The sequence below is a fragment of the Capsicum annuum genome, chromosome 4, assembly GCF_002878395.1.
Source record: "Capsicum annuum cultivar UCD-10X-F1 chromosome 4, UCD10Xv1.1, whole genome shotgun sequence".
NCBI lineage: Eukaryota > Viridiplantae > Streptophyta > Magnoliopsida > Solanales > Solanaceae > Capsicum > Capsicum annuum.
The window spans coordinates 188,353,476-188,366,637 of record NC_061114.1 but is presented as its reverse complement, the minus strand read 5'-3'; positions in this window follow the sequence as shown (position 1 = coordinate 188,366,637).

The window sequence follows — 13,162 nt, the reverse complement described above, 5'->3', positions numbered from 1 at the left end:
TGAGTATAAGGGCTCATCGCTGGAAACTGTAGTTGCCAATGCGGGTCATATGATATTGTATCCAACATGGGAGGATAATAAAATAATTAGGACATCTCACATATGGGGATTCTTGTAGTGTGCTCACATTAGTGGTATCACCAGCTCCAAATCCTGGCTGCTACTTTGATTGGAGGCTCGACCACTGAGTCAAGAGCGGGTTCCTCATTGCCTGAGGAATTTCAAATTTGTAGGGTATACTAAATATCTCAGAAGAATAACAAAGAGTGAGTCAAGGTTTTCAAGAATTGATTTGTATTTTATTAAATATGCCTGTGTATTTCTACTTATATTATGTTTACTATTATTATGAAATGCTCTCATCTATTTTTGTATAAAACATGTTATTTTCAGTTATTTGACATACCAGTACATCTGTATTGACCCCCTATATTTTAGAATCTGAGACACAGTCCTGGGGTCCTACTCAATAGTAGATTCATGTATCAGAAGTTGTAGTTGGTGAGCCTTCTTTATTTTGGAAGGCCTGGTCATTAAACTTTGTTATTTCTCTTGTTTTACAATCTGACTGGGGGCCTTGTCCCAGTCTTTAGATAGATGTTGACTTTCACAGTGTTAGAGATTTTGTAGACTGCTGTCAAATATTTTGTTGAATGTTGTGAAATCAAGTTTTGTATTATTCCATTGAACTAAGTGATTTTACCATGTTACCATCTTTATTATTTATTTATGCATTTGTTAAAGTATATAAATATTGTGTATCATTTCCAGACACAAAGGGGTGCTCAAGCCTTCATAGTTCAGGATGCTCATTACAGCCAGAGCCTTGGTTAGGGTCATGGAAAACTTGGTATCAGATATTGTTTCATAGTCCCAGGGTTTCTTCAAAATCTTGTCTAGTAGAATCTTTCTTATAGGTTTGTTGTGCACCACACTTATAATTAGGAGGCTACCAGCTATTTAGGAGTTGTTTCCTATTCTTTCATACTCTAGTTTGTGCCATAGAGCTGTCCATAACAAAGTTATCCAAGTTCATTCCTCGTTCAAATTTCATGGGTCATGCCTTATTGTCGAGGCGATACAAGTCTAAGAGTCTAGCTTCCCCAATGATGTGTTTTTCTCTGATTGAGTTGTCCATAAAGTTATGAATTAGTACATGGACTAAGATGAGTCCATGAGTGCTTTAAAGTGTGTTTATTTAAGCATTTAACCTTATCTGTATCAGTCGTGCGGTTGAGCTTGAGGTATAGAGTTATTCAGTCTCCTTTAAAAAAATTCTTGTTCCAGATGACATTTTTAAGGTTAATGATGTGTAGAAGAATATTGGAACTGTATTTCCACTGGAGTAGTAGTGTATGTTAAAGTGCCATGACCTATTGGTAGTGAGATAGTCAAGAATTTGGTGACATAAAGTCACAAGGCTAGTAGTCAGAGTGAGGGTGACATTTGTCTAAATAAATAGTTTTAGTTGTACAATCATGGATTGAGGAGTGGGTTGTCATTGTATAGTGATAGTATAATATGGTAGCAATATTTGTAGTTTATATGGTAGTCTATGAAGGAAGTGGCAAGATATGATCTTTATTTAATTAAATTAGGGAAGGAACCTAGAGCGTATAGTTATGGCGGTTATAGAAATCAATTATAGGTTATGACTAAAAAGGGGTAGGCTAGTCAATAAGTTATAGGTAGAGACTCATTCGTATTTGTAGAATTTGGTGATGGTGAGAATGTAAACATGGGTAAGTAAATATGATGTGAGAAATTAGAATATGTTAATAAGATTGAAATAAGTTATATTATAAGGTTAAGATCGACTATCCCTATTATATGACTTTACCTTCCTTTAATAGTTTTTTTAGTAGTAGTAACTAGTATTTCATGTGAGAGGGTATGTAGTGGACTTTGAATTATAATAGCGAGGTTATGGCAGGGTTGTGATTATATGTAGAAGTTAAGTGAAGTGAGGTATTTGGGTTGATTTCCCAATTCGATGGACTAGTGTAGTATGTGGCATGCTTTACCAATGATATATAATTAAGGATAGATAATAGGCTTGAACATTAGATGTAGAGTGTAGTGGTAAGAATAGTAGCTCGAGATTGATGATGCATGTTTTGTGGGAATGAATTAGTAGGCTTGATGTGATTTGTAAAAGAGCCTAGGTTTAATAGTTTATGAAAATTTTAAGTGGTAATTGTGAGATATATGTGTATATGAGGACTAGTGTTAAAATGATAAATTGTGGGTGAGTTATTAAGTGGATAAGGGTGTAGGTATATAAGAATAAGTTGCATCCCCTGGTAGTATAGCTTTAGGTTAGATTTTATGATATATGTTATGTGATTAATAGTTAAATGTTAGAAGGTTAAGTAGTGGAGAATGGATTTTTATGTGATAAGGATTAAGGATGTGTATGCTCATGACACTGCGCATTGTAGGTTGATGATGGTAGAGGATAGTGAAAAATTAAGCATAGCATTCTTTGAAAGCAATGCCTTTAGGGTATACTTAAAAAGGGAAGGTTTAGCATTTATATGTATAAGTGTTTTATGTACCTAGTTTTTGTTCTTAAAATTGAAGTATGGAGAAGTCTTGTGAGTTATTGTAGGTGTTTGTTAGAGTTGAATTGAGGAAATATAGGTAGGCAATATGAGCCTTAGGTATGGTTTTACAAATTTTGTTAAGTTGTAAGTTATGTGATTAGAGGTGTAATACGAGTATTCTAAGAGTTGAAGATAGAGTGTTAAGTGTTTAGAAGTGTGGATGCCCATGCCCATAATAATGTTAGTCATAAGTTGGTGACTTTGGGGGTTAGAGGAAGTTATAATTAATATCCCTGAAGGAGGATGACCCAGAATAAATTTAGTGTCTTTATGTAAAATCCCCGAAGGAAGTCTTTGTTCGTGTGTATACCGATATCCCCTATTCTATTGAGAACTGTGCTTATATATTAATGAGAGGTTATATTCTCAAGTTTAGGAGGGTGACTTTGATCTAAGGGGGAGATGATGGATTAAAGTAGTTCCCGAGTTTTTTTTCTTGTGGTGTCAAGTTTCAAGTAAGAATCGTGATAAATCAATTCCTATTCAAGCATACTCCTCCTACTTCCATTTCAGAGATCATTCTACTAATGTCCTACGTCATGTGTTCAAATCATGCCTATGCCTATGGTTTGAATTCTATATGGACTTATGTTTATGATCTGACCTCCAAACTAGAAGAAATTATGTCTCTCACTTATCCAGTATTTCATGTATTCAAGCCATATGTTATGTAGTTCGTTATCCATGAAAATCTATGTCTCTCAGCATGCTTGGTCCTAAGAAAATGTGTTTTTACATGTCACTGATTCATCCTATGTCGGGTTTAGCCAAAGTGATAAAGTTTATGCAAACTCATGGAAAATTTCAGCTCTTTAAATGAGGACCAATCGCTTCAAGTGGCGATCCTTGTATTAGTTTTAACTACATAAATTTTGACCTTATGCCATATACCTCATAATATGTGCATCCATGTTCCTCACTGTGGTCTGTCTAAAGAAATCATGTTGTGTTGTGTTTATGCCAAACGACTCTTTACTTGTGATCCAGACACTTGATATATGGAGAACTTTGTGTCTATTTTGTCTATCGTATCTTCATTTTATGTCCTACCTTGAGTAGATTTACAAATATGAGTTATAATTGAGCAGTGTTTCTTTCGTTAATGATGTGTATGATGGAGTGCCTCAATGACCCTCTGTATGTTTGTATGACGGTGGTTGTGAAGGCGTAGTATTGTGTTTGGTAGGAGAATAGATGTTTTTGAAGGTGAAAATTTCTTATGTGATTTCTTGAGCTAAGGCTATAGAGGAAGGGGGAAGAAGGAGATGAACTTTCATTATGTGAGATAGTTAAGAAGGAACTATGTGGCAAAAATCTTAGTGAGAATGATCGAATTGGAATGTCTTAGTGGGGAGATCCATGAATTGGGTGTAGTAACGATAGGCTTGAATGTTGTGATTGATGAAAATGCAGATCACTAGTTTATGTAGTTAGTACTCCTTGATTAAAAACTCAAGTGTGTTTGGTGGTAGTGATAAGGTGAATTAATTTTCTTAATGGGATGTAGAGTACAGGTGACTGTAGCTTAAGTTAGCGTCTTGTTACTCCGGGTTAGGTTCTAATATAAAAGCCCTTTGCCGTGTGACTCAAATATTTATGGTTAGATGTATGGTTGGAGGATTGTAAGTTGAAAAATGTGATGTTATTTATTGTTTGGGGTGTGGATTAGTAGTGTCCCTAAGTGTAAGTCTATTTGATGTATCTTTGAGGTAGAGAGTGTTTCTAATCTATTCTTATGTCCCACGGGAATCTCATCTCATGCCTTGTACCAATCTTAATCGAGCCGAGGAGTCTAGGGAAAATTCATGCCTTGCAATGTTACGATCATGTTCCATAGAACACATGCAAATATCGCGTCAATGTCAAGTTTCATTATCTCAATATGGTACCAATGTAAATCAGGCCTACTATCATCAAATAAACCCCTACCTTACGTTGAAATGATTATGACTCATAGAACTCATGTGCAAGATCAGGGAATCCCTATGTAAAGTCTAATTATCTCATGTCTCGTGCTTGTATATTTCACTCAGAGTTATCATGAAACTCATTTGATGCCTTTGTATGTTTTGTTGAGGAAAATTATTTAATGCGCGTTCTTTATTCTATACTTTTAGATCCTCAAAGGTCCATACCCATTATTCGGGGATAAATGATCCCAAGGGAGATAATGTGACTCCCCGCATTTTTGAACTAGAAATCGAACCATCATTCCTACGTGCATAAGCTCTAATTCCGTGGTTGATATTTAAATTCATATGTCATGATCCTTCTCTACTGTATGAAGTGATTATGAAGTGAAGATGTTCATAAAAATCACTTGGAGCAAAGTTGAACTTAGAGTCATTCATTCATCCGAAGTTTGATATTCGATTCTACAAGGATATACTTTGAACATATATAACTTTCGATACACATAGAATTTTTCAGCTCAAGACCCACCAAATTGTAGATAATTGAATCAGCTTTCCAACGATACCAATTTCGCCAAAATCCTATACCTGAGGAAAAAGTTGCAGCCATTTTTGTAAAGAGGCAGTAAGCCAAGGCGATATGCCCGCGACGTGTGCTCCATCACCCCCAGCTGTTTCCCAGGTTCTGTTTCGGCATTTTTAAGGGCAAAAAGGTCCTTTTCCTTCACCCTAACCCGCCTAGAGCATAGAATTTCAGCCTCAAGAAGCATCAATTGCATCTTTTATTCAATTTTTTCTCAAAATCAAAAATCTAACTCCTCCCCCAAAGATCATGAACTCATCCTAAGATCAAGAAATCCAAGAAATGGATCAAGATCCAGGTTCAATCTATCAAGATCCGGGTTCCATCTTTCAAATCTTATAATCTAAGGTCTATGGGACTACTCTAAAAATCATAGGTGTAAGTTTAAACGTTTTATCAAGATTAAAGATCCCCTATTATGCTTCATAATGAATTGTTCATTATTGTTATCGAAAAATATGCATCATGGAATTGTTTTGATGAAAAATATATGTTGTCTTGAACCACTTGTCATGGAAGTTGAACTATAACTATGCATATTTTATTTCATATGTTTTGTAAAGTTTGAATGAGAGCATGAATGATCAAAACTCCCTCTTTTATCATGATATTGTCTATTTTGATTGTTATGGTTTTTTAAAGGCATGAACTTTCTAAATGAAAAACTAATGGATGAATGATTGTTAAATGATTATGGTTTTGTACTGCTTATGGCATGTTAAGTATATGTTTTCACATGATAAATGTTCATTGTGTCAAATTAACAACTTCCTTGGATTTTAAGAAATTACATATATGGGATGACCACCTATTGATTCCACAATTGGGAGGAGAACCTTTTGATAAAGATTTTGAATGAAAGATTTATTCCATAACTCTCTCTCATTTGATTAAAAGTTAGGGTGGTCACTAATATGATAATAAGTGAAAAGGGCTACAAATTGATATGATGTGATTTGATTGACTTGCAAGTTAGGGTGTGACGATACCCAGTGATTACATGCACTTAACAAGATAAGCATCAAATGTTTTGAAAGTATGAACACGTCTGATTAAAGAACTAAAAGTTGGGCTTAAGAGAGCTAGTAGGTTACACGAAGAAGGCATTTGAGTGTAAGGGCTCATCATTGGAAATCGTAGTTACCGATGCGGGTCATATGATATTGTATCCTACATGGGAGGATAATAAAATAATTAGGACATCTCACATGGGGGAATTCCTGTGGTGTGCTCACATGGGGGGTATCACCAGCTCCAAATCCTGGCGGCTAGTTGGATTGGAGGCTCGGCCACCGATTCAAGGGAAGGTTTCACATTGCTGGTGGAATTTTAAAATTGTAAGGTGTACCGACTATCTCAGAAGGAGTGAGTCAAGGTTGTCAAGAATTGATTTGAAGTGTATTAAATATGCCAATGTATTTCTACTTATATTATGTTCACTGTTATTATGAAATGCTCTCATTTATTTTTGTATAAAACATGTTATTTTGAGTTGTTTCACTTACCAGTACATCTGTATTGACCCCCTATGTTTCCGGATCTGAGACACAGTCCCGGGGTCCCGTTCAACAGTAGATCCATGTGTCAGAAGTTGCAGTTGGTGAGCCTTCTCTATTCCAGAAGGCGTGGTCATTAAACTTTATTATTTATCTTATTTTACGGTCTAATCGGGGGCCTTGTCCCAGTATTTAGACAAATGTTGACTTTCATAGTGTTAGAGACTTCACAGATTGGTGTCAAATATTTTTTTTGAATATTGTGAACTCAAGTTTCGTATTATTCTACTGAAGTAAGTGATTTGACCATGTTATAATATTTATTACTTATTTCCACATTTGTTAAAATATATGAATGTTATGTATGATTGTCAGGAAGAATGGGGCGTTCAGGCCTTCATGGTTCGAGATGCTCATTACGGCCAGGGCCTCAGTTTGATTCGTGACAATAACACATCTTTCACCACTGCATTTTGAAAATTATAGCTTCGCCAATATGCAAAATATCAGCTTGGGCACCATTAGGAAGGTTTACCTTATCTATTCCTGGCCTAACTACTTTACTTGTGGATAACACAGTCTCATCTACAACTATATAATGAGTAGCACCAGAATCTACTATCCATTCTTGTAACTTGATATGAGATAGTGAACATACAGCTATACCTAACATATTCGCCTGTTTTACATCCTGTGGATCCTTGTTCAAAAGATCTGTGAGTTGTTCATATTCACCATTAGTGAAACCTTGTACCTTGTCCAAAACTGCAATGTTGACCTCTTTGCTTTCTTCATACTAGCAGAAAATAATCTTCCGCATCAGTAAAATTAGTATGGGAATCAAATTAACCTATATATTGGTTTCCATGTATACTATTTCTTTCATATCGTTGGCGATTATATCATCTTGATCCTCTATTTTTATAGTTGTTCTTTTACCTTTGCTTCCAATCATTTGGATAGTCTATAGCTGAAAATGAGATTGTCCATTCGTGTGACTTAATATGAGATAGTGAACATGCAACTACACCTGATATATTTGCCTGCTTCATATCATGTGCATACTTTTTCAAAAGCTCCATGATTTGTTCATATTCACCATCAGTGAAACCTTGTGCCTTAGCAAAAACTGTATTGTTAACTCTTTAGTTCCTTCATGACTACCTAAAAGATGATGTCCTGCATCAGTAAAATTAGTATGGAAAATAAATTAACATGTGTACTAGTTTCCATATCCCCTGCTTTTCCCATATCCTTTGTGATTATATCCTCTAGATCCTCCATTTTTATAGTTGTTCGTCTTCCTTTGCTTCCAATCATTTGGATATCCTATCAACTTGTAACAGTTTTCTCTAGTATGTCCATTAAAATGACAACAATCACACTTTCTTCCCTTGTATCCCTGTTGTCCATGATTTGTGTCTGATCCTTTATTTACTTGCATTGATATTTGATCTGGTTTCTTAATAATAGTAACTGTATAAGTCAGTTGTTGCATCTCATCCTCCATTATTATGGCATATGCCTAACCAAGTGTAGGCGTAACTCCTTTTAGCGGAATTTGTCTCCTAACCGAGTCATATGAGTCGTTTAGCGCACTCAAAAACTAAATCAACCTTAACACATATAGGTGATCTGCGTATTCTTTTGACTTTTGAAATACATGATGGTGCTGGGGTCACCGCATCATACTCATTCCATAAATTCTTCCATTTTGTGAAGTAAGTTGCCACAGAATCAGTACCTTACGACAAAGTATTGATTTTCATATGTAACTGATACAATATCATACGATTCACCTTGTCAAATCTTTCCTTTAGATCCTCCCATACTTCAGATGCACTTGTTTCACACATAATTCCAATTGACAACTCCGCGCTAACAGAACTCATCAACCAAGAGAGCACAATTGCATTGCAGGTTTCCTAGTACTCATGCAACTTTCTCTATAATTGTCCTTTCTACATTCTCCAGTTATGAACCCAAACTGCCTCTTGCCTAAAAATGCAATTTGCATTGATCGACTTCACACTCCATAATTTTTGATCCAGTAAGTTTGATTGGAATTAGAGTAGCTCCAGATACTTTTGAAGCTCCTATGTACCATGGATTACTAGAATCTATCTTAAACACCATTTTAATCCTTAAAATCAGCCAAGTCTCACAATGATCTAAACCACACTTTAACAATCTAAGAAATGAACACAATTACCAACAAAAAAACAACTCAAAAGTTGTACTTCAAACAGGGATCTAACCGTTAATACTTTAGTTGCTAATTTAGAGATCTAAAATCTTCTTCAACTGTAGATCAACAAATCAACTACAATAACCTGAATTCTCTGATACCATGTCAAAAACTACCCTAACAACATACACACACATCATCGCATGGCTGAATCAGAATTGGTAAGAGAAGAGAAGGAAGAGAGAAATGAAACATAGAACATCACTGATATAAATCAAGAAGAAAAAAATTGTTACAACTGCTATCTTCTAACTGAATTAGGAGCTATTTATTTAATAGTACAAGGCATCTATAATCATCTATAAGCTTTTTAGTTCTCACTATCTTGGTTGGCAAGTAGTTACGATGAACTAACTAACCGGCTGTACAAGTAGGCAATGCAATAGTAACTAAAATAATAAAATAGTAAAATTGTTAACTACTTTCTCTTGTTCTAACTTGTTCAAATAATCTAAATATTGGTCAACTTGTTATTAAGAAATTTGTATGCCAACTTACAAGCAGTGAGAGGTATATGTATGGTGCAGGGGTTCAACTGAATCTCCTCATCAAAATATTGGTATGTGTATGTATATATATGTAACTTGTTGAATCCTATTTATATAAATAAAACTTTAGTGCATCATTTTTTAATCCTATATTAGGATTTCTGGCTCCATCACTGTTCCAATTGACTATAAAAGGGAATGTCAATGACTAATGAGATTACTGATTTCTAGAAAAGATATTCATTAGATATTAGGGAGAAGTCATTGAGCTAAAAGTATTTATAAGATGATCTTTTCTATGGTTCAATAAAGCCAATTCTTGATTTAGCTTTAATTTTCTCATGTCAATCGACTTACGTATGTGATATACTATCACAAAGTAACTTTTTTCATAGGAAAGACAAAGACCGCAATGCTTTGATATGTTTAAAATGAAAAGCATAACCATGCAACAAAATAGTGATAGATTCTAATAGTTAAAACTAAAACTGTATAAAATGGCATCAGTAGAAGTTCTCCAATCCTTTAAGGTTCCTAGATATTACATCCATCTTCAAATTGCTTGAATGTACTCTAGCTGAATCAATGGGCCTTTTTTTACTCCTTTTCTGTGGGTTTTTGCATTAATTCCTAAGTTGTTTTCACTATGTTGTTTCTGTTGTCCTTGTTGTACTCTCTGCATTAAGTGAGAAATGGGAGGTTCATGTGCTAATTAATTGCTGGTGTATCATGAAGAAATTTATTACCCTCAAGTAACCAAGGTTAATGGAATATGTCCTCCCAGGATAAAATGACTCACTTAAAAAAATAGTGGTACCTCAAATTTTATGAACAATGAAATCACTCAACAGTTTGAAGATCACACTAGAGTTTTTATTTTAAATAAAATGTTTTTCTTATAATCGAACAGAATAAGCAATATACAAGCAAAAGATAAAACAAAATGAACACATATATTTACATAGAAACCCTTGAAGAAAAAACCATAGGCAGAGGCAGAGGAATTTCACTATAATGGATGGAGAATACAATAAGGAGAATGACGTATGTTCTGAATGTCCCAAACTGACCCACTATTTGCACTTATATAATACGTGCATACAAATAAATTCTAGGCCCAAAAACATACAGCTCCATACTGCAGGGGCTTTGCCCTCACACCCCTAACAGGATCAGTGGTGGGTTGCCCGATCCCTACTCTACCACCACAGAACCCATGAAAAATCACAAACATGGATCGCACCATGAACTTTTCAGGGCCAAATCAACATAATTTGGGTCACAAACTCTAATAGTTTTTTCACTTTAAATTTCGTGCCTTTACCTAACGAAAATTCAAGTACTTATATCTAAAAGGTTCATAAAAAATTGCACTATTTTAAATGACACTGGCCTGTAGACCCTATCTGTGCATACAGGTGGCCTTCATATGGCCACATTTTATTAATTTTCAATTTCTAGAAACTTTTGCATTGACCTATATGGAATCTGTGATGGCATTTGCGTTGGTAGGTAGCTAGATACGGGCGCGGGTCATGTCTCTATTACCAAATTGTTCCTCAAAGGGTCACATCCTTTGAGGTGCATTGTGACATGCGTCCTCACATACCATGTGTGTTTGTAAATGGACAAAATATTTTTTGTCAGATTTTTGGATTAAAACATTCAATAGTTCTCAAGTTTCAAATGAATTTTGTTCCTAAAAATAATCTCTCGATTATTTGATAAATCCAAATTTGAAGGCAAGCCAAGTGAGCAACAATTATGATGACACAAGGCTTGTCTGTTTCTTGTCTCACTATCCTCAAGAAGAAATGCTTCTCAATATAAGCATACAAAACTTTCTTTCTCCCACCAATGTGGGAGAACTTAAAGTGAAATCACAATTCACTTTTACCTCCATTTGTTCTCTCCATTTTCCATTCATATTTCACTTAAAATCCAACAATCCTCATATGAATGGGAATCACTATTTTAGAAGAAGTTTATGAACAAGTTTGTGATTTACAACAACGACTAATTGCATCTGGATAAGTAGGTTTCTCTTTGAACTTTCCATAGTGAACTTCCATCGGATGCAATTGGTCAATCGGTTGATGAGATATATTTGAACCGTCGACCTTTAATGTATATCTAGACAACACAATCCACATAACTAACCTTTTACTATTTATAGTTCTTACGATTTTATTCATTTCATCCATGAACACGACCTGATTTTATGAGATCTTAGAGAATAGCCTTTATTATCATTCACTTTGAAGCAGCTTCTACTTCGCCTTCACATAGGTGATTTGTAAATATTCAATCCAATATATCAAACTATTTGGTCAAATCTGTCAAACTTAGAAACTATTAGAAGACTTCAAACCATAAGACTTATCGTTGTTTTTTGAACATTGTCTTCATCATGAGAATGGGTTGAGTATTTTGACATTGTTGAACTGTTAGCCACAACTTTGTTTGATTATCTTGAACCTAGCTCTTTGGATCTTTAATCTGTTAGGTAGAGTTACCGCCTGACTTGTCCTAGGTTGTAAATCTATTCCCTTTTTATGATCTCTCAATTCTCTCTCTAGATAGGCCTTTTGAAAGTAAAACCAACATATTATAATTTGACTTCACATAGTTAACCATGATAATTCCACTAGAGGGTAGTTATCTAATGGTATTATGTCTTCATCTTATATGAAGAGATTTATTATTATTCATCATGATCCTTGTTGTACCTATTGCCACTTTACTAGCATAGTGTATGTATACAGGTACTAAAGTTCTGGGCCAAAGGTATATCTTTCAAGAAATTCTAGATCCATTCAGCTTGTTCAACATCTTTATGTAATACGCTGAATTTAGATTCAATTGTAGGGGGCAATATATATGTTAGACTCCAAAGTTTCTCCAATATTAGTTTTAGTATCTCCTTTTCATTTTATGGTGATTTCTAAGTTGACTATTATAAGTAATCATAATAGGACCATTAAAAAGTGTTTTAGAATTTCTGGAATACGTTTTGGGTCATTTTGGGACCCCAAACTAGTGAGGGTCTCTAAGAGCATACCACGCCCTAGTCAGACCATAATAAGTGAATGTCACACCCTTAGAGTGGCACATTAATGTAGTGCTATTCCCTTGGAGTGGCTCAATAAGTGTGTTCCACGCCCAAGGGTAGAGAAACACCAGTTTCAATTTTTTCTCAGTTTAGGTCAAGGGATCTTTGGTTTTTTAACTATTAAACAACTTCCTAATCATATGAAATACAATTCCTAACCTCATAACCTAAATTGGAACATCTTCTCTCCTCCCAAACCCTCAAAATCACAAAGAAAGAGTTTTTCCCCAAATTCAAGCTTGCAAGGTTCCGATTCAAGTTTTCCTCAAGAAAATTTGCTAAGTCCAGGTATGGGGGGTTAATAAGGATAACCTTTCATCTTTGTGCCAAAAAATTAAGTTTTTATCATGAATTTGAGATTTTTATAACTAGGGTCCATATCCATTTTTCTTATGCCTGAGTTTATGATGTTTTATCATGAGTTTTACATTGTTTTGTATATGTTTTCATGCTTATTTAAGTTTATCTATTAAAGTGATCTCAAACATTGGGTTATGACCTTTTATATGAAGTTTTCATGAGATAATAAAATATTACCATTTGAACATTGAGTATTAAGTTTACAAGAAGTTCACGTTTACTAGTTTGAGTTTCAAAAGCATTGCAACATAATTGCAGTTTCAGTTTGATATGAGATTCAAAAAAACTATGAAGTTCACATAAGAAATCAAGATTTTTAGAAAGAAATAGAAGATTATTGTGTTTTTACACTTATC